The 22,411-nt window shown below is 41.7% G+C and overlaps 1 protein-coding gene across 1 annotated transcript in view; it reads left to right on the top strand.

Moving 5' to 3' along the window:
- The window catches only part of Tmtc2 (Transmembrane O-mannosyltransferase targeting cadherins 2), a 410,563-nt gene that overhangs the window by 163,393 nt on the left and 224,759 nt on the right, over window positions 1-22,411 (top strand). The gene's annotated exons all lie outside the window — the stretch shown is intronic.

Below are 22,411 nucleotides of genomic sequence, written 5' to 3'. Positions count from 1 at the left end.
TTCGAAATAAGAAAACTAGAGCAAAACAACTGTTTTTTAAGAGCCACCCTAACTCAATTCAAGAAAATAGCTCTAAATCGGCCAATTTAAGAGATAAAAAAAAGGTATTTGCAACAAAGTTGCTTGAAATTAGCTCAGCTATAACTTTGCCCAAGAATGTATACCTTAATTTATTCAAACAAAAAAGTTAGATTTTTGATTTTAATGATAATAGGAACCACTCTTAAATTAATTGTCATAAAAATGAGGGCCTAACTATAAGGAACAACTTTGTAAAAGAGACTTTTAGTCTAAAATTTCAATTTCAGGCTCAAAACATATCATTCCACCTAAATCTGCATTCTGGACCACTGTGCATTGTATGAAGGGCCAAATCTACCATATCTACGAGATAAATGAGAATCTCCTTCCAACAACAGGATCATGCAACCGGTCAAAAAACAGGTACTCCAACAGAAGAATGTCTCAATGAGTGAGGAGAAGAGCCCACCCTTTATTCAAGAAATGTTAAATACAGGTAGTTAGCAATTCCACTCTCCCCATCCATTTCGCTTCAATCGAGTTCCCTGGTTGACCGTCCGGTACCTAGCATATAATGTTTTATATAATAATGGAATGAAAATTAAGCGGAGTCAAGGAATCCATGACATCACGATGATTTAGAAGAGCTCCCATAGATATGCTGCCGCTACTTCTTCAACCGGTGTTAAAAACAGCTCGCGCCTTTCGTTCCTCACACAGCAGTGTAAACCCCCATCAACCACGAAACACTCTATAGCTGCTCCAACTAGAGAGATCTCAGCAGAGAAAACGAGGACTGTGTCCACTTTCCATCACCAATCACTCGCGACACAACGGCCCAGATTGCCAGTACACAATCTAGAAAACGCAGCGCCAGCTCCTTACCGGCCAAATCAACGCTGAAATCAGAACCGACAACGACCGAAAAACGAACACGTCTAATAGCGGACATGGCACACTTTAATTAATTTCTGAAACATAACCTTAACACACAAACACGAACAAACACCTCGGAACTAAGGCCAATTGAGGAATACTGGTGAAGTACATACCGAAGAAAAAGGGTAGAACTGTAACTGATCTGAAGGATTTCAAGAAAGATGATGGGTTGTATATGAAGAAAAGTTCGAGTAATGGCCTATGGTAAGAAGGAAGACTGAAACAATGGTCTTACCATAATCAGAATACCTACTAATGTATAGCAGTTACATTGAGCTTTGAAAAATATAAAACGCTTTCTTAAACCCCAACAAGATTTTCGAGACCGGATTATTCGACGAATCGAATTATTGATCGTTGTTTTGAAGAAATCTAAATACGACCCATCAAGCGGCGCACAACGGTCTCGTCCACTATTTTGGCGATTCTATCCCACCAATTTTCCATCTGAGCTGCCAATTTGCTGACACTACCTTTTGCCATCAGTTTCCTCTTCATAATTGCCTAGTAGTTTCCTATGGGCCAGAACTGTGGACAATTAATCATTTTGTTCGACCATTTTCCACAGAGATGGCGCAGTTCCGCTGGTAGGAAGTGATAAAAATCCCCATATAAAAATTGAGAGAAGGTACCTCTATATATGCATTTGCTTTAACACTTGAAGTCCCTCCTTTTTTACATATTCTGCGCAAAAGATACTTTATGCCCCGCCCCATACATAAAATTCGGCGCAAAATTCTGTGAGGGGTGAGCTATTTTGTGTGCAGAATGTTTTAAAAAGGAGAGACTTCGAATAATAATCTAAATGCATATATAGAGGTACCAGACATGTTTTGCACTGCAGTGTCCTCTGTGAACAATTATAGGAAAATAGATTGTGTCTAGTTTCCGATAGATATCACCGCAAACAACAGCAGTGACATCTGATGGAACATGAATGCAGAAGCTTGACATAATGATCAATTAGGCAGATTGAGGGTTTTTGGAACAAACTAGATTCAGTTGTCATTGTACCATTGTTGTACTTCCCGGCTGTAGTGACAACTCGGAAGATCCGGCCAAAATGTCACCGGACCATCATGTGACTGGATGAAGGGCAGAATTCGCTTCTGGAGGCATTCAGTTTTGTAAACCTCCGAGTTCATCATATACTCAATGACGAAATCTTTCGCCTTCTGGCCGCAGCTGCAAATTCCCTGCCATATATATGTGTGTGTGAATTTTTTTTTTTTTTTTTTCCTTTGGTTTGTTTTTTTCCGTCGATCTTGTTTTCCGTGCTGAGCACCAATGCTACCGACGTGCCAGGAAGGCAGCTCCCACACCTGGACCCTACCTATCGACACATCAACTCATGAACCGGGGACCAACGGCTTTACTTCCCATCCGAAGGAAGGCGTGATCAGAGATGTTATGCCTCAGAACATCCCGGCGGCGCCGACTGGTATTGAACCCAGGCCTGCTGGGGTGAGAGGTAATCACGCTTACCACTACACCACCGGCGCCGTTTGTGTGTGAATTTATCCGCAAAAACAAATTTAGATCTGCCTTTGCTTGGTAAAATTTTGGTCCTGGAAGCTGTCCGAAGTCGGACTTTACAAAGATTTTATCATCCATAAGTATGTACCCACCGGACTTGGTCAGCAGGTTGTCATACAGCTTTCGAGCACGCATTCTAGCTACGGTGTCCTGCTTGAGTGATCGACTTGGTTGGCTACTGGCGCGGTATGCATGTAATCCTTCACAGTAGCGAATTCCCTGCTCTGTACTATGGGCGGCATCATAATTTTTACTCAAATCGCGATCGGACATACCTGAGTTGCTTCCATGAAGCTGACGGTTGGCAGTTCCACTTTAGCAAGTACTTTGTGGCTTCCAATTCGTCGGCAAGGTTCCCTGTACGTTTTGAGCACGCATCATACCAAGACCAACAATTGAAATGGCCTTAACTCCATTTTGTAAACAAACCTTGTAAGGCCATTTTCTCGTGAACCGAAACCTTCATTCGCAAACCTAACCACAATCGAGTAAAGGAGAATTCCCCCTACCTGTTCATTATGTTAGTTTGCCTTTGCGGACTTCGGTTCGCGAGAAAATTGCCTTACAAGGTTTGTTTACAAAATGGAGTTAAGGCCATTTCAAATGTTGGTCTTGATACGGTGTTTCTACGAAAATTCAACATAGCCGGCTTGGACGCGGACCACGATGTATTTTTCTGGTGACCGTGCACGATTTTTTTCTACGCTCCTCTTGCATAGTAACTGATCCAAAACAAGAGCTTTTGTCTAACTGAAAAAAATACACTGTTATTGTTATTGTTGTTGTCAACAAATAGACGCCAAAAGCTTCCGAAAACGTCCACTAGGAGTGCTGTAACAAGCATATGATTTTGTTCCACTACTATGTGCGCCATGGCTTAGAACATTGTATTTCTAGTCTCATATAAAAGAACCTTAAGTTTTCGTTTGATGGGTGTTTCAGCAATACTGATTTTTTTAGTTTATTTATCGTCCAGATATACTGTGAATTTTATAAACATGTATCATACGGAAAATTTAAAAAAAAAGCAATTACTAGTAACAAAAGTTAGCAATCAAGATAGGTTATTGACAAGCTCCACAAAAGCTGTAAACCTGATTGTCCACTCCACCTGTTATTCCACGTGTAGTTCGAGCAACAGACGCAATTCCTAAAAACCAATCTCATACGACTGGCAAACACTTGTTCAAGTCAGCCCCGGCGCATCTTCATAGCACATGAATCCAATTTACTTCCAATGCCCTCTCGCAAATCAGCAATAAAACAAACCCACTCTCTGTGCCCGCGTCTGTAATTCAACCTCCCCCTCCACCCAGTTTGTTCGGAATTTGCTCCTCTAAAGGCACCCCTAGCGATGTCGAGAGAGAAAGAGAGAGAGAGACAGGGAAAAAACGCTTACGCGACGCTTTCACTGCGATTACTTACGGAGTAGAGTCAGGTAATTTATAACTTTTATTTACCTACGGCCAATCTCGGTACACTCTTGCTTTCGTTCGTTTCGGAACGAACAGTAGAACCGGAGGACTTAGCCACCCACGGTAGACGTTCCTTGCGGGGTGGAGGGGGTTGAATTTTTCTGCTACAGCACTGGATTTTCATAGCGCTTTCACCAATCTGCTCATGCAAGTGTGTACGAGGTGGAACATGAAGCGGAAAACGGTGCGGGGAGGCTCACCCCTTCCGTCCCCTCCCCCACCAAGGTATCAAGCGAGAAGGTGTGCAATGTAAAAATATATTACTTCAGCATGGGTGGCGGTGCTCTGCTCATATGGTTTGGGTAGATTAGGAAAGCTTCTCGACACCGCAAAATTCCTCGTTTTCCAGAGTCAGTGCAGCAAGCGAAATGTGGGTGTGTGTGTGTGTGTGTGTGCTTCTTTAGCAACGTCGTCGGTTCCGTCGTAGAACGTGTGGTTTGTGATGCTGGTGAAACCTTGTGCTCGCTCATTTGTAAACACTCGGTGAGATTTGTGGAAACGCTCGACCTCAGCTGGATTTTGGTTTACCTTGCAGGAGGGTTGAAGTTCGAATGTTGATATTTTTCAATGCATTTTCAGTACGATATTTATCAGCTGAAACTCATAAAGTTCACTTGTAATGAAACGTTGGGGAGCATCTTATCAATTTTTTTTATTAGTATTATAAACAGTGGATAAATTCCAATGAGAATTCAACCTGTTCTACGGAGGGGTAAAAACCACCGGAACGCGAGACGACAGACCCACAAAGGTAAAATCTGCACAGGTTGAGCCAGTTGAACATCATCAGCTTGTGCTTGGCTCCGTTTACACACATTCCTTGCCCAGCGCCATCGTCATCGTAGTCTCTTTGCACCACTTCCCAAGGGCAATCATTTTAGAGCTCATCATGTTTACTTTTTTATGAACCCATCATCGCACGAGCTTTCTACGTCGGTATAGGTGGATGAGAGCGCTTGGATGATGCTTAAGTATCATGGTGAAAGAATTTCACAATGCTGGGGCGTGGACCGCGGGAGGGTGGATGAAATAAAATTTATAATGTGGATAATTTTGTCTGTTTTTGTGATTATCAAAGCTAATTTTTAGCCGAGAAACGATGTGGCGAAAGATTGCGTCTACCAGCGTAGAAGAAACGTACGGATTGCGGGAAACGAGCGAAGATGGATGAAGGGTGCAACATTTTCGCTGGTTTGGGAAGCTTCGCAAAAATTGTGGCGATGTTTTTATTAGGAAGGCGTGATTTATGAGTTTGCTGGCGAACAATTTTATTGGACCAAGCACATTTAAGCACCGGAAATGTTTGCACTGCGTACGTTTTCTTTTCATATTGGTAGAAGCTCATTTCTGAAAAATCCGCGAAAAATGTGAGCATCAAACAGGAGGCAAATTATTCCCAGAACTCGATCGTAAGTGGCCGTTTTAGACACCTCAACACACTTCGTGAGAGTATCTCGGCTGAATTGAACAACCAACTACGTATATTGAATCTTGCTTTAAAGTTTGCTGCTCATTTTCACTACTTACTCCACAACGGAATGTCCAAGCTGTACAAGAGGTCATCCAAGCAGTGCCCTGCAGTAGTTTTTAAATGTTGATTGCGCAATACCAAAAAATCATTCCTGCTTAAAACTCATCAAATCCGCTCAAACGTTAATTGATAGAATGCTTATGCATGTTGTGTTACATTCAATCAAAGTATTTGTTACTTCATATGTGAAGTTAACGATTACAGAATTGGCAGGAAATGCTATACCAATATCAACATGAAGCTTAAGTGTGATAATTTATTAGAAAGAGAGAAGTTCTAAATAGGATAAGATTGATAGTCCCGTTAGAGAACGGCAGTGTACAAATTGAACAGAACTTGAAATTGAGCGAAAGGCCATTGATGTGACAATACTGATCAAACGCACATTCCTTTGCCGAGCTCACTTGATGGATGAGGGGACTTTAGGTATATCCTCAAATTCCCGCGTTTTGACTTGCTGGTATACTGTCTGCGGCTGTGGAAAAGTTCTAGTGAAGTTTATCACCATATCAGAGCGGGAGTAACCTGATGATGGTACAGCACGCAACACCACTCTACTTCTTTTCTCTGAGATGACTACGTGGGTCATAACGAGAGAAGCAAACAATAGTTGAGTAAAGAAGAGTTGCATTATAACACACCATCGCCTGGAAATGCTTTCGGCTACGTGTGGCTTTATATAATGATAAACGTCGTTAGAACTTTTCCACAGCCGCTGCGGCTGTCTCTTTTACCCATCATGTGAGCTAGGCAAAGGAATGCGCATTTGATTTGTATTGTCGCATCAACGGCACTTTATTCTATTTCAACTTCTGTTCAATTGTCACTACACCGTACTCTAATGAAACTATGATTTTTGCGCAGTTGCTTGAAAGGTGATCCACATCAAATTACATAACGGAAAAACACTTTGTTGAAAATTACCCAATTTTCTCTTTAAAATTTAGGCAGAAGTAGTTTAGAGTGTATTGTTTACCCTGTATTTTTTATCGCTGTCAGTTTTTCGAAAATTGGAAAAATGGCATCACCCAAAAAGCAACGTCGTGAATTGATTTTGCACAAGCATCTGAAAAATCCTCCAATCGGGACATCGGAAAACAAATCGGAATCGTGCAGTCAACGGTGAGTCGTGTGATTAAACATTACTATGAAACTCTGAGTATCGAACGGAAGGAGAAATGCGGTCCGAATGGATGTTCTATTAGTGATCAGGATCACAAGCGTGTCGTGACAGCGTTTAAGCGGAATCCCAATGCTTCGGTCAAGGATGAGGCCAAAGAGTTGAATCTGTCCAAGTCTTTCGTTCAGAGAGCCAAGGACCGGGAGGGACTGCATACGTACAAAGTGCAGAAGGCTCCAAATCGTGACGACCGGAAAAATACGGTGGGAAAGACACGGTCCCAGCAACTGTACACCCAGATGCTGACGAAGCCTCATTGTCTCATCACGGATGATGAAACTTACGTCAAGGCGGACTTCCGGCAGCTTCCGGGGCTACTGTTCTTCACCGGCCAGCACAAGTTTGATGTTCCGGAGGAAGTAAGGGAGCAGAAACTTTGCCAAGAAATGCATGATTTGGAAAGCGATCTGCTCATGTGGTAAACGGAGTGCGCCGTTTGTGACTACCGGGACTGTAAACGGGGAGATCTGCATCAAGGAGTGTCTACAGAAGCGTCTACTTCCTCTGTTGAAGCAGCACGAGGGTCCTACGATCTTCTGCTCGGATCTAGCTTCGTGCCACTATTCAAAAGTTGTCATAGAGTAGTACGAAGCCAACGGGATCACTTTCGTAACCAAGGACAAGAACCCTCCCCCTCCCCCTCCCCCTCCCCCCAACGCACCGGAACTAAGGCCAATCAAAAACCAACGTTTTTTCCGTGATGCAATTTGATGTGAGACACCCTTTATAAGGTAGTCATACACCAAAATACATGTAATTTTAAATGTCCTGTAAAAGTACAAGACTAGCCCATCTAAATCCATCGATGTAAAAGTAAAGTTTAAAATTAAATGCATGTAAATTTCAAATCGTGTAAACTTCACAAAAAATTTGATTTTACATGAATATGCATGCTCTTTTTATGTGCATGGAAATTCATGTAAAATAACAAAATAATTTTAACTGTGACTGTAACACATAAATATAAGCGTTACGTAAATACCGTAAAACTGCTTTGGCAACAGCTTATTTAAATAAGTGAGCCAAAAACTATCTGACTCGCACAGTTTGAAAAAGTAGTGTAAATTTCTGTTGTGTATGATGCACATTAGAGTGATGCAAAATTTGAAATTTTCGCTCCACAATACTTAAACGATTCCAAATCGGATCCTGACTAACCTCTCAAAATTTGAACCCATTTGGTGAGAAACTGAGATGGCACAAACCATTTAAAGTTTGTATGGGAATTACTATGGTAAAACCAAGATTTTTGTTCATGTCTATCTAATAATTCACCATATCGGCCTGCTTCAAAAACTTTCAATTTTACTGGTAGGAAATTTTCCCAGCTACAACTTTGCTGAAGACCACTTTTTGATTAAATGCAAGTATCGAAAGTTATTTATGGTTCAATGCATCTTATGATCATGCTCAATCAATTGCTCAGCAGGCAACATTGGTGTTTCTGGGGCGTTGACTAGGACACAAAAATTATGGCTACTATGTCACACTGCAAAATACAGTGTTGCCTACAGAGCAGCTGCTTGATCATGTCATAAGTTTACCAATCTCTTAAATAATTAATAACTATTTCCTGTCTCGTTTTACATAGAAACGATCTTGAGCAAAGTTGTAGCTGAGAACATTTTCTATAAGAATAGCTATCGAGCTGTCTTGCAGCTTAATATGGAAAAAGACTAGAAGGCAATGAACAAAAGTTGAGATTTCCCATAGTAATTTACATATAAACTTCAAATGGTTTGTGCGAAGTCTGTTTCTCACCAAATGAGTTGTAACTTTTGGAGGCTAATCACGACTCGATTTGAAGCCATTTAAGCACTGTGGAGCGAAAAAGTCAAATTTTGCATCGGTCTAATGCACATAAATGGAGGAGTGTACCCCATTAGGCATAAATACGTTAGACATATGGACGATAGGCATACGGACGATAGGCATACGGACGTTAGGCAAAGTGGACGTTAGGCATAGTGGACGTTAGGCATACAGTCATTATGTATATAATCCATTATGTATCATATCATTAGTGACGTAGCTACATATTCACTTAGATCCAGATGGTTTTTTAGTTAGATATGTTCCGATTCTACACAATGTAGTTTCATTTTTATACCTATGATCTTGACATTTTTACCTAGGGGATGAGTACTTAAGGGGGTTAGGTTTTGATAAGTTCTTTAGTAGGAATGACACTGATGAAGACTGCACATTGCGGTCGAAATACGAAGGATACCTAAATTAATTAAGTGGAATTAAATTGAAAATAACCTTTTTTGCTGTTTTGCAGCATTCCGCTAGCAACCCAATTTCAGTACTTCATTAGATCCAAGATTAGTAGCGATAGCGGTTAAGTAATCTGGCAATGAAAACTCAGCACAGTTTTGAACTATATCTTGAAATCAATCGCATCTAGAAATAAAAAAAAAATTACACATGTTTTGTAATATATTCTTCCACACGTATTGCAACTGTCAAAGAAGAAAAGGTTTAACTCAAAGAACAGCTCATGAAATAAAGAATGGTGAAGTCTATGCCTTTTCATTCAATAACAAAAAAAAAACAGCTTACGGTTGAATAAAAGATGATGCCGAAGAACAGCTCATGAAATGAAGAATAGTGAATTCTGTGGTTTTTCATTCGATAGCAGGATTTCCTCCCATACTTTTCGATACAACGAGTCTGTTTTTGTTGTCATCAGAATGAAAACTAGCGGAACCGTCAGCTGATGTGATGGAGCGATACTTCCATGAACAGTGACAAGTTGTTGAAACAAACAAGGAACTGTGGCAAACAAACCATCTGCAATCCAATACTTTGCCTGTCCAAGACGTCGCAATTTTTCATGAGTCCAAAAAATTAAGTCTCTTTTATTATTGCCACCGATAGCAATCAATAAACGATCCCCAAGATCATTCTTCTGAAATTCATCGGGTAGATTATGCCTAACGTCCTTTATGCCTATTGTGAAGAAAACTGGGAACACGGTTTGGGCCAAATACCGGTCTAGCGAACATGCTACGTCGCTGTCAGGTAAACGTTAGAATTGAATTGGAGGAATGTATACAAAAACAAATCGTTCATCAGTGTGAAAAAATTCTGGATTGCGTTTAGCAAAATTAGCTCATTACGGTTGAAAAAATAATCATAACTAGTTTTAAGGTATTTAAAAATGCATTTAATCGTATCAGAAAGTGTTTTCAATTGGATATACGGTAAATTTGATCATGCAACTAGTAGAAATAATGAACTGAAAACAACATCTTATATCTAGGTTGGCAAGCACTAGTACACAAAACTAAATCTAATATTGTACAATTTCCTAGATCTAGTGACTAGAATTGTGGATAAAAGTCCAGACTAGTATCGTAAGTATCCTAAACCTAAATTGGAATTTATATGAAAATCTAATTATCCATGATTGAACTCAGATTAGTGAAGAAACGTTTTGAGATCGATAAATCACCGCAAATCGCTCGTAGCAAGAGGTGTAGAGAAGAAACTATCTTTTGTAAGTAGAGTTCAAATTTGTACATTAAAACACTAATTTGAATATTAAATTTGCAGTTTGAGCTGCGTCAATCAGCTGCTACAAAACAGTGGTGTAATTCTTGAAAGTTTTCCGAACACCTATCGTACATTATGCCTAAGGTCCGTATGCCCAACGACCGTATGCCTAACGTCATGTGCCCTAAATGGAGCGTCACATATAATATAAGTTTACATTATATGTCATGTAATCTGAGACGTTTCATGGAATGTAGCAAATATTGTATACAAAAGCCCATTGTTGTAAACAACATTGTTTACAAGTTGCTCAGTTGCGTGAAATGAAATACAAGTTTACGTTAATAAATGTTTACATCACTATTAAAATTCAGAATTTTTATCTGTGCGGCTATTTAAATCGAAAGCATTCGGAATTTACGCATTCAATCTAGTTCTCACTCGGTAGAGAAAATTGTTCGGCTGCCTTTCAGTTTATCCTTCTTTCCTTCTACTGCTGTCAGTTAAAAGTCAACCTTCAGAGTCACTTGGTTGGTTTCCGGAGATGAACCAGCCTATGGTTGAAAATCTCCTAAATAGAGATATTAATAATAATAATAATAATCACTTGGTTGGAAAAAAATACGCTCATTCGGCAATCTGTTTGTAGGTGAGGAGCGCGTGAGTGAATTAATTTTCCCTTGCTTGTTCATGAACCAGGGACCGGCGGCTATACTTCCCTTCCGAAATAAGGCATGATCAGAGATGTTATGCCTCAGAACATACCGCCGGCGCCGACTGAGATTGAACCCAGGCCTGCTGCGGTGAGAGGTAATCACACTTACCACTACACCACCGGTACCACTATCGGAGGTGACTTTTTTTTACCTAGGGGATGAGTACTTAAGGGGGTTAGATTTTGATAAGTTCTTTAGTGGGAATGACACTGATGAAGACTGCACATTGTAGTCGAAATACGTATCTGTCATGGATACCAAAATTAATTAAGTGGAATTAAATGGAAGATAACCTTTTTGCTGTTTTACTTTTATTGATGGCAAAAAAGGTAGCTAAAATCCAGTTAGTAGATTATTTGTTTGTTCTTACAAGAGATCGGTAGGCATTAGAAGAGGTTTGAGTAACGGTGGATACGGAACTCAGAACTATTTCAAAAGGATTCTGCGATTCAAGAGTATCTTATATGGAATCTTCTTTCTTTGGGAAGGGCAAAATGACATTCAAGAGTAACTATCTGCTGTCGAGGGGCCACGCGAAATTGATGAAAAATGAACCCTCCTTACCCCTTCGACACGTTTTTCCTATTCCTAAAGCATTCCTTGTCACAGAATGTTACACTCCTTCACAATGTGATAAATACCATCATTCGTTATATTCCTCTGTTCAACCTTTCACTAGAGCAAGACAGCTGTAAATGGACTGTGTATTGAGGTTAAACATAATGCTGAGAACACTCGACAGCGGTCCTAGCCAGAAATTTAAATTTTCCAATGTGGCAGTCACTGATATTCAACCCAGGCCTACTAGAGTGAGAGGCAGTCACGCTTACCACTACACCACCGGCGCCGTTGGTAAACTGCTCCTGAATAGCTGCTTCACTTCTATCGTTGTCATAGCCTAAGGATTTCCCTTCATGAAGAATCAGAAAGGGGCATCAACATGGTAAATCCATTCATACAGTGCTGGTTCAACTGCATTGTCAGCAGTCTGATTGTCCACAGGTTACACTCAATTAAATGTCATCAGGTAATTCCCAATTAAATATGTTCCATGCTATCGTCTTTTGACGAAACATATCGAATTAATTCATTCAAATGAGATCCCTTTAATACTGTATCGTTGCTGTTATCGTTTTCGTAAAACAGTTTCAATTGAATTTAAGAGTGACAAATTTGATTGCGACAACGCTGTTTAATTCCGTCAAAATAAAAACAGTAATTACAGTTTTCGACTGATTTTTCTCTTGCCAGTCTTCTTGATATGTTTTCTTCACTTAAATGTTAAATTTGAGAAACATTTCCATAAATATGAGAGTATAACTCTTTAAAACTTAAAATTGAAAAATACCACCAGAAAAATTGCACATCTTCCGCACATCAGATTCAACCTCCAACCACGTTCAGCACCGGACAACCCCAACACCTCCCGTAGATCCTGACCACCATAAAGTAAATTAACTCAACCAACACACCGACTTCATTAAAACTGCAAATTTATTTTTACGACCATACCGAAAGTCAATCCTTCTCGGGCAACTCTTTTCTCCCGACACCGGACGATGGGAAGCCAACGATCCACCTATCGAAAGAAAAAAAAACAACCCCACCCGGTCCGGTCCCTTTTTATGAAATATTGCTCCAAAGATCCGAACGCACCTTCATAAAGAATGCGCCGATTGCCATTTCGGAACCTAAACCCGAAGGACCTTTATTGCTTTCCCATTTTTATGATCCTCGGCCGAGGGGGTTTTCCCTTGTGGTCGAGTTTTAAATCAGATTTCCAAAATCCACGCCCGTACGGACCCAACCTCGGCTAACGATTATGGCTTCTCTTATCCCGAAAAGTGCGAGAAGGTGATGGAAGAAGATTCGAATTTGTAGTATGATTCACAGCTGGTGGTATCCGATCCGCAAGTGCTTAGATTTAATTTTCAAACATTTATTCTTCCAATTACGTGAACACGTGTACAATTTTTCTTCCTGTTTGCCCCCGCTCTCAAGTCTTAAAAAGTTCAACGTAACGATGAAGGCCGGTAGCCATGGCGAAGCGGCCCTCCGAGTAATCCATACAAAGTTATTTCATTTTCTCAATGCCGTCCTTGTACCGCGCGCCTTGGCGGTGTGCACTTAAATTGAAACATTTTTACGGCTTTCTGGAAGTTCTGGAGGAAAGTTTCTTCCGCCTTGCTGGATATGGGTCGAGGCATGAACTGAGGTCGGCTAATGAATTTCTTCTCATCCTCCTCCCACGGTTTCACCATCTGGTGAAAAATGAGAACCTGAGCTTCCTTGCTGTCGCTCCAAACAAGAAAAAGAAACGGGGAAAAGTGTCATCGTCGAGACGAAAATGCGAAGGAATTGATACTTTAGGAGGAAATTTTTCAAAAGTTAGTCGGCATCAGTTGCTACTTGATGCTTTTTTTTCGGGCGACAGCGAAAGTCCGATTGGTTGCAGGGGGAGTGGACGGGAGCAGCCGTTTGTCACCGACCGTCCTGAAGTTGACGGAACTGCTTTTCGTGAGGGCTTATACACATTGCTAAGCGGCTGCTGGCTGGTCAGACAGAAAAAGCAAACAACAAGAAAAGCAGATTACTTTGCGGATCTGCTTGGAAATGTTTTCGGTTTTGGAAGTTGTTTTTACTTTTTGGCTTACATTTGCTTCGTTTATTCTGGCGGTTCCATTGGTTTTTCGAGTTCATTTGGGAAAATTGTTTTCCAACTCGCCGGCCTCAACACTCGTTGTGTCGTCTTTGGGTGTGGTTCCATGTAAGTTGGTTCCATTATGGAAGCTTCAAACGAGGAATGCTGTTGTTTGATCAAAACCTGAAGCAGTGCATCTTGGAATTTGGCTTTAAAGCCCTCGTCTCAGGATTCTGGAAGATATTTTATCGTGTTTATCTGTAAAGTTATGTTGATAGTGATAAAAACTTTGCATAGTTGTTGCAATTGTCATTAGGGTTAGGCAGATTGATGCACATGACAAATTATAATTACAAAGATACAGAGGAGAATATTAAGATGAGAAAAGTTTGACATCTAAGAAAAAAAAGCTAAATCTAATGATTCCTTTCAAATTAGTTCTGAGAAACTCCAGACTCCAGGAGAAACGCAAGGAGAATAACAAGGTAGTTATGAGTAGAATACCATTGAAATACAGAGTAGGATACAAAGTAAATTTACAAGAGCATTCTGCAGAGCATTCCAAGGCAATTCCAAAGAGAATTCAGAGAGAGTTCCGAACCAAACTGCAAAGTAATGATGATGAGCGATTTGTAAAGATACTAAATTCTATGGAGAATTCCAAGGTGTAAGTAGACTGACATCTAAACTCGTCATCCTGGGCCCCAAAAAGTGCGACATACGCTCCGGAAACTTGAAGTTTACAGCCTGAACTCTTCAATGGCATTGAACATCAATCTGGCTCGTCTTCTGCTATCTTAAAGCTTCCTAGCAGTCCATAGCTTTGTTTGACACCGTAACGGGTTGTCCATACACTACGTAGATAGCATAGATGATGATGATGATGATGATGGTCCCACCTCTTACCCCTACAAAGGTTTGAGTTGGACGATTTATCTTTAAGAAAATTAAATGTGAACATTTTAACCAGGTTAGCAAAAAACGATCTGGTTACATTTACAGGTATAAATTCCCTCTAGAGTTTACAGTCGCTTCACAGCGATAAATGTGAAAAGGCTAAGGGGTCCACGTCTTACTTCGCCTTTTTGTCCACCAAAAATATCCATAAGTATTACAAGCGATCAAGAGTTAATGAACAATCAACAAAGCATTCTATTACACTATCAACCCCGCAATCTGATGCTATCATAATTTTCAGCAATGTCAGGAATGCTCACGAGCCTCCAACATTTGCCAGAAAAATTTCATTTTTTTCTATCAAATTTTAAATTCAGTCCTCTATATCCATAATACGCGCGCGATGCTCAAACCTTTGTAGGCTACTAAAAAAAATATATTTTTTACAACTACTATTAAATCAAATATCAAGAATCCATTTTCACCATTGTGGTGAACAAAAATAACTTCTTCAAGATAGGTACATAATTTGTCGAACTCATCAGTCCATTCTCTGCTTGTTCGTCAAGTAGTACAGTCTGATCTTTGCTCGCTCGGTCGAGTTGTTCGATATTTTATTCTAAACGTTTATTCGCGTTGTCAGTAGTGTCGGTCGCATCGTGTGATGGGAAGACAGCGCTCCCGGAGCAGGCTCCGTGAGAAAGTGGAGAAGAACAGTGGTGAGTGTAGCACGAGTGTACCTATTTCAAATAGGTACGCTACTCTTCCCACCGATGTTGGGAATACCACCTTCGTCACGGTGAAGCGATCCAAGAAGAGGAAGAAAAACCAAGGCCAGTCCGATGGTGCGTGACGATGTCACAGCAACGAACGCCAGCGACATCGGTGATTTTGGCGACGCCATCGACAACGAAATCTCTGCCGGCCCGAGTGTGGCAAAAGTGAAGCTACCTCCATTGGTAGTGAGCTCATCACGAATCTAGCGACGCTGGGCGTTAAAGCCGAATACAAGTTGGGCAGACTCGGCACCAAGGTGGTGCTCCGTACCAAAGCGGAGTATGACTTGGTCGTCGCCCACCTGAGGACTTCCAAGGCGGAATTCTTCACCCACGACATTCCCGGTGAGAAACCATTCAAGGTCGTCATCAGGGGCCTACGAAGCTGAAATCAGGGACCGGTACAAGCTGGCCCCAAGTGCCGTCTATCGGATGACAAGAAGAGACGAGAATGTGAAGGCGTATCCGGATTGCTTTTTCCTGGTACACTTCCAGAAGAGAACGGTGACGCTCAACGCGCTGAAAGCCATCCGCTCCATTAATTCCATCATCGTCCGTTGAGAGCCATACCGTGGCGGCCATCGCTATGTGGCAATTGCGCTCAAGACCACGCCACTTCCGACTGCCCTGCGGATAGAGCCGTGGCGTTAAAATGCGCCAACTGTGGTGGTGCTCACCAAGGATCCAACAAGCAGTGTCCTAAACGCGAGGATTTCAAGCGCATCCGAAATCAGGCATCCACCGACAAGCAACCAGCATGAAGGAAGGATAAGGCCCCGACTTTCAGGGCGGAGGAATTTCCGCCTCTTCATGGACAAGCGTATCCAAGGGTGCGATCCGCCCCTCCTCAACAAACGTCTGGATCTTCTGCTGAACAAAGCTCTCCATCCCCCCTGGATTCTGGGGACAACCAACAGCTCAAACAAATAATCCCGATCTGTTCTCAGTAGATGAACTGATGGACATTTTCGTCAACATGACCGGTGCTCTACGTAAGTGCCGCAATAAGCCCGAACAGATCCAAGTGCTCGGTAAGTTCATCATTCAATATGGTGTCTAAACCGCTAACCATCGCTACCGGAACGCTTGCTCTGTAAAAGCAAAACAGATTGAGCTTGCCGACTTCCTCCGCAAGCACAGCATCGACGTGGGCCTTCTAACCGAGACCCATCTAAAGTTCGGCGACAGCTTCTGGTTGCCTGACCACAACATTATCCGGCTTGATCGCACCAGCTCCAGGGGGGGTGGTGTAGCGGTCATCGTCAGAAACGGAATCAAGTTTTGTACTCTGCCCCACATCCGCACTTCTATCATCGAGGCCGTTAGTGTGGAGGTGGAATCACCAACTGGAAACGTCCGGTTTATCGCAGTTAACTGCCCACGCCAGTGAAACGCAAGCAACGGACTAGGAATCCAATTCAAGAAGGACCTGACCGCCGTCACCCGTACTAGCTCCCGATTCATCGTTGGGGGCGACCTGAACGCCTGCCATGAAGCTTGGCGGAACTACCAGAGGAACCGGAACAGATGTCTATTGTTCGACCACGCACAACATGGACTGTACACTGGAGGCGCACAACGATCTTAGCTCCGACCACCAACCGGTGGTGACTGAAATCGGTGTCAACGTGGTTTCTGCTAGAAGCTGCCTGCGTAAAGATTACCGTCAACTGGGTGCAGTACGGACGAATGGTGGACAGCAACATCGATGAAAATCCACCGCTCGACACCGTAGATGACATCGACCGGACGTTGGAAGGACTCCAACAGGCAATATCCATGGCTGACGAGGCATACGTTCGACAAGTTCCTGTGAGGGGTAAGTTTTTTGCTATTGATTCCCACACCCAATTACTGATTCAGTTGAGAAATGTTCGTAGACACCAGTTTCAGAGGACTGGAGATCTGGGCAAAAAACGTGAAATGGCCGACCTGAACAGGCAGATTGCTTCCAGAATGGACTCACTCCGAAATGAAAGTTTCGGGCGTGTTGTCCAGAATCTGTCCTGAAAACTCATCCCAAACCCATTCCACCTCTCAGAGTCGAAATGATGACGATCGGCTTTTAATCACCCCACAGGAGAAAGCAAATGCGATCGGCAAGCATGTCGCTTCATTGCATTTGCTTGGCTCGACTATCCAATGTCCGCTCGAAGATCAGGTTGCGAAATGCGTTCAAAACCTAGATGTCTCCCCTTGTGTCGTGCCTCCGGCGGATATGATTACAGTACAACAGATTTGCTCAGCGCTGAAATGCACCAAGAACATGAAAGCTCCCGGGTTTGACGGTATAAAGGGCGAACACGAAAGTATTGCGACACATTCAACAGGGCATAACTTTTTTACACAAATTTTGCACACTTTCTCATTGATGTGTATTGTGTACATGCTGTCAAACTCGAAGTCGTGTTTTTCGATTCAACGAAAATGGAGGTGAACCAACGCGAGATGAGAGAACAAATTCTTTCCAAACACCTGGAATTTCCTGACCTGTCGCACCGGCAGTTGGGAAAAATGTTGAACATTCACCATTCAACCGTCTCCAGAGTGTTGAAGCGGTTCCAGGAGCGGCTGACGTTGGACCACGGCAAAGGAGCTGGAAGAAAACCGGGACCGGAGAACAAAAATACGGAGGGAAAGGTGAAGCGGATGATTAAAGCAAATCCCAACGTCTCAAGCCGTGATTTGGCTAAAAAGATCGGCATGCCGCAGAGCTACGTCCAGAATGCAAAGAAGAGAGCTGGACTACATACATATAAGGTACAGAACTTCCCAAACCGCGATGAGCGGCAACAATCGACGGCTAAAACTCTGGCACGGAAGCTCTACGAGAAGATGCTGACAAAATATGGCTGCTGTGTGATGGACGACGAAACGTATATAAAAGCCGATTTTAAGCAAATTCCGGGGTTGGAGTTTTTCACCGGCAAGAGCAAGTTCGATGTGGACGACAAATTTAAGAAGAAGAAAATGTCGAAGTTCGCCTCCAAATATCTCATTTGGCAGGCCATCTGCTCTTGCGGACTGAGGAGTGAGCCTTTCGTGACAAAGGGCACAGTAAATGGCGAGATCTACAAATCTGAGTGCCTTGAGAAGCGCCTTTTGCCGTTCTTGCAGCAGTACGACGAAGCTCCGCTATTTTGGCCAGATTTGGCATCATGCCACTATTCTAAAAGTGTCTTGGAGTGGTATGAGGCCAATTCTGTCCATTTTGTTCCAAAGGACATGAATCCGCCAAACTGTCCGGAGCTGCGCCCGGTGGAGCAGTACTGGGCAATAATGAAGCGGGAACTTCGGAAGAGCAAGAAGACAGTCAAAGACGAGAAGGACATGTTAAGAAAATGAAAAAAAAAAAACTGAGAATCTGGTACCGGATGACACTGTAAAGACTTTGATGGAGGGCATCAAGCGAAAATGCGTTCAATTTTACACTCAAGGCTCCATCGATTAACTTTTCTTTTGATTTTTGAAGTTAATATATGTATAAAACTACCCTAAAATTTTGGTTTGATTCTAAACATTATAAGAAAATTGGCATGACATTTTCGGTATCGCAATAATTTCGTGTTCGCCCTTTATTCAACTTGATCTTGAAGAAACTCAGCATGAAAGTGCAGTCTCTTCTAACCGCTATCTTCAACAGATGTTTGGAACTGCACTACTTTCCAAGCATCTGGAAAATAGCAAAAATCATACCAATCCGCAAACCCGGTAAGGATCCAACATTTTCTTCAAGCTACAGACCAATCAGCCTCCTTTCAGCGCTGAGCAAATTGTTCGAGAAACTCATTCTCAATCGTTTGCTCAAGTTTGTCGAGGAAAATAACATTCTCCTTCCGGAACAGATTGGGTTCAGAGAGGGGCACTCCACCAATCACCAGCTAGTACGGGTGATGAATAACATCCGAAGTAACAAAGCTGTATCCAAGTCCACAGCCATGGCCTTGTTAGACGTTGAAAAGGCGTTTGACAATGTTTGGCATGACGGACTTGTGTACAAGCTTTGTAACTTCAACTTCCCATTACATATGGTTAAACTCACCCGTAACTACCTTCAGGAAAGGTCGTTTAAGGTATCGTTGAATGGTTGTTGACACGTTTTCAATCCCAGCAGGTGTTCCGCAAGGCAGTCTGCTGGGCCCCTTGCTTTACTGCATTTACACTTCCGACATTCCTCCCCTCGGAGACGGTTGCGTGTTTTTCCTGTTCGCAGATGATACCGCAATAGCCGTCAAAGGACGGATGCCTCGCGAAATAACGAACAAACTTCAACGATGCCTTAACGCCTTTGCTGATTATGCCACCACGTGGAAAATCAAAATCAATGCCTCCAAAACACAAGCGATCATGTTCCTCCATCGGCCATCGCCCAAACTGAAACCGGCTCCATCTTGTACTGTAATCATGGATGGCACAAGGGTTGAGTGGTCTGCCGAAGTAACCTATCTCGGGATGTTCTTCGATGAAAAGCTCCTCTTCCGTTCGCATGTAGAGACAACTGTAGTCAAGTGGTCTTCCTTTTTTGGTTGGTTGTCTTTATGAAGGAGATTTTCAGCCAGACGCTTGTTCATCTCCGGTGTTCTGCTTTGGTTAGGTGTCTGTATCCACTGATTTGCCGCAGATCCCGCCTCTCAAGGGTGAACAAACTGGCATCAAACAAATCATAGCACCTGCCATCCTCTACGCTGCTCCGGTGTGGAAATCATGTGCACAGACTCACAGGAACAAAATTCAGGTCGCTCAGAATAGAGTGCTGAGTATGGTTCTTGATGGTTCTTTCGACACTAGAATAATAAATTTACACGAAGAGGCAGGCATTGCCAAAATAGATTGCAGAATTAACGAAATTAAGACTAAATTTGCACAAAAATGTAATTTATCAGAACATGCTTTGATAAGAAATTTGTATAGCGGCGCTGGTGGTGTAGTGGTAAGCGTAATTGCCTCTCACCCCAAAAGGTCTGGGTTCAATCCCAGTCGGCGCCGCCGGGATGTTCTGAGGCATAACATCTCTGATCACGCCTTCCTTCGGAAGGGAAGTAAAGCCGTTGGTCCCCGGTTCATGAGTTGATGGGTCGATAGGAAAAAGGGTCCAGGTGTGGGAGCTGCCTTCCTGGCGTCGGTAGCATTGGTGCTCAGCACGGAAAACAAGATCAACGGAAAACAAACCAAAGGAAAAAAAAAGCAATTTGTATATAGTAGATTAGGGTATATAGTAGTTGTAGGTTAGTTATAGTTGTAAATAGTAGTTATAAGTAGTCTCCTTTTTCAAATTTTAAACACACCAATCCCACCAAGGTGATCATTCTTAAAACAGGCCTGATAGGACTAGGAACTGCAATTAATAATAATTGAAATTTCAAAGGAACTAAAGTTGAAAAGACGCATCTGTGTCACTTAATAAGCAATACATGTAAACCACACAGCCTCATAGCCTAGTCAGCAAAGGCACGGTATTACCAAGCCGGAGGCGGTGGGTTCGATTCCCGGTCCGGTCGAGGGAATCTTTCGGGTTGGAAATTTTCTCGACTTCCCTGGGCATAGAGTATCATTGTGCTTGCCACTCAATATACAAATTCATGCAATGGTATTGGCATCGAAAGCTCTCAATTAATAACTGTGGAAGTGCATTTAGAACACTAAGTTGAGAGCACGCAATAAGCTAATATGCGCTAAGCAATAAGCTTGAAATGCAAACAAGAAGAAGAAGAAGAAGATGTAAACCACACAAAATCAAGAAATATAGTTAATTTAAAAAATACATAATTTGTAAATTCATAGAAAAAATAACTGGATAGCCGTTCAAAAGACAATTTTAACAGAATCAATATTGGAATACACGTGGTCAATTAAAGTTCTACTGTGCCTGGAAAGGTAAAAAGGTAAATGAATCATTAAACGATGTTCCTTAATAAGTAAAAAAAATCTCCTTAAAATAGATCGGGTTGCTCCTTAAATGATTGATCAAAATACGTTGAAAATCTTAAAATTCTCAGTAAATATTTAAAGTACCTTCCCTGAACTAGATAAAACTGTACATTAAGCATTTGAAAATGCTCCTTCAAATCAAAAGCTTCAGTTTCTACAATATGAGTTTCAGATAAGAAAACTAAAAGAGGACGTTTTTCCTCAACAATCTGACATAATGCTACGTAGTTTGTTGACAACCCCGCAATACTCAAATACAAAAAATGGAATTGATTCACATTCCTGGAACTTGGCTGCTATTTATTGAAACGCAAGCTGCTTTTCTTCTGATCAAAAAGTATTTTATAGAGCAAACATTCCGAGCTAAATGCGGCATGGTTGACATCCAAGTTCATTTTTCGTTCTTTAGTCATTTTCAAACAATTAATACATTTCAATACAGTTGACATACACTCCGTCGTTTTATGTTGTTGGCTGCACCTAGAGCATCTCTCACAATTTTTGCAATCCATGCTCTTGTGCCCAAAATTTTGCACATTTGAAGCATCTCAATCGCGGGAACTATCTAGCACCAATCAAACCCTACATTTACTTTTTTCGCACATGCGATTGGAATGTTTCTAAGGCCCATATTAGGTACTTAATTTATTTTCTTGGTCTGACGTCCTTGCGATGTAATCTGCTATAGCCAATATATATTTGTAGAAAATTTATATGGACTATTTTATGTGTAGGTCGTGAAGGGATCTTAATTTTCCCTAGAGGTTTGAATAGGTCATTCAAATACAATATTTCATTCCGCTGATTTTATGCAGAATTACATGCGTAGTTTTAACTGACCAATAATAAGGGAGGCATTGCGATGTCGGACATTTATGAGATACTGAATGAAATTTTTTTATTCAATTTCAAATATTTCATTCTCGATCGATCTAAGAGATAGAGAAAAAGATTATTTTATAGTATTGAGTTTTCAATAGACCAAAACAAATTTTCCCCTTTCGTGGTCATCATAATTATATGAAACTGATTTAAATAAACTGTGCACCGAGGCATGGGCAAGCAATACAATAATGATTTTATTTTTCGTCTAAAGTATCTTACAATCTGGCATCTAGTATAGGAATTTTGTTCCACCAGATGGTCAGTCTTTCACATGATACCCTTGATTAGACCAATAAGAGTATTTCCAAATAGACTAGCAAGAATACATTAAATCTTAGTAAAGCGCTAATTGTTTCTAGCTAAATGATCTCCGCTAGTAAAATAA

This window comes from Ochlerotatus camptorhynchus, unplaced genomic scaffold, assembly GCF_037179485.1.
Source record: "Ochlerotatus camptorhynchus isolate MF236.1 unplaced genomic scaffold, CSIRO-AGI_Acam_v1.1 ptg000054l, whole genome shotgun sequence".
NCBI classification, from domain to species: domain Eukaryota; kingdom Metazoa; phylum Arthropoda; class Insecta; order Diptera; family Culicidae; genus Ochlerotatus; species Ochlerotatus camptorhynchus.
The sequence above is the reverse complement of the archived record's forward strand: the minus strand, read 5'-3'. Positions and strand labels throughout refer to the sequence as shown.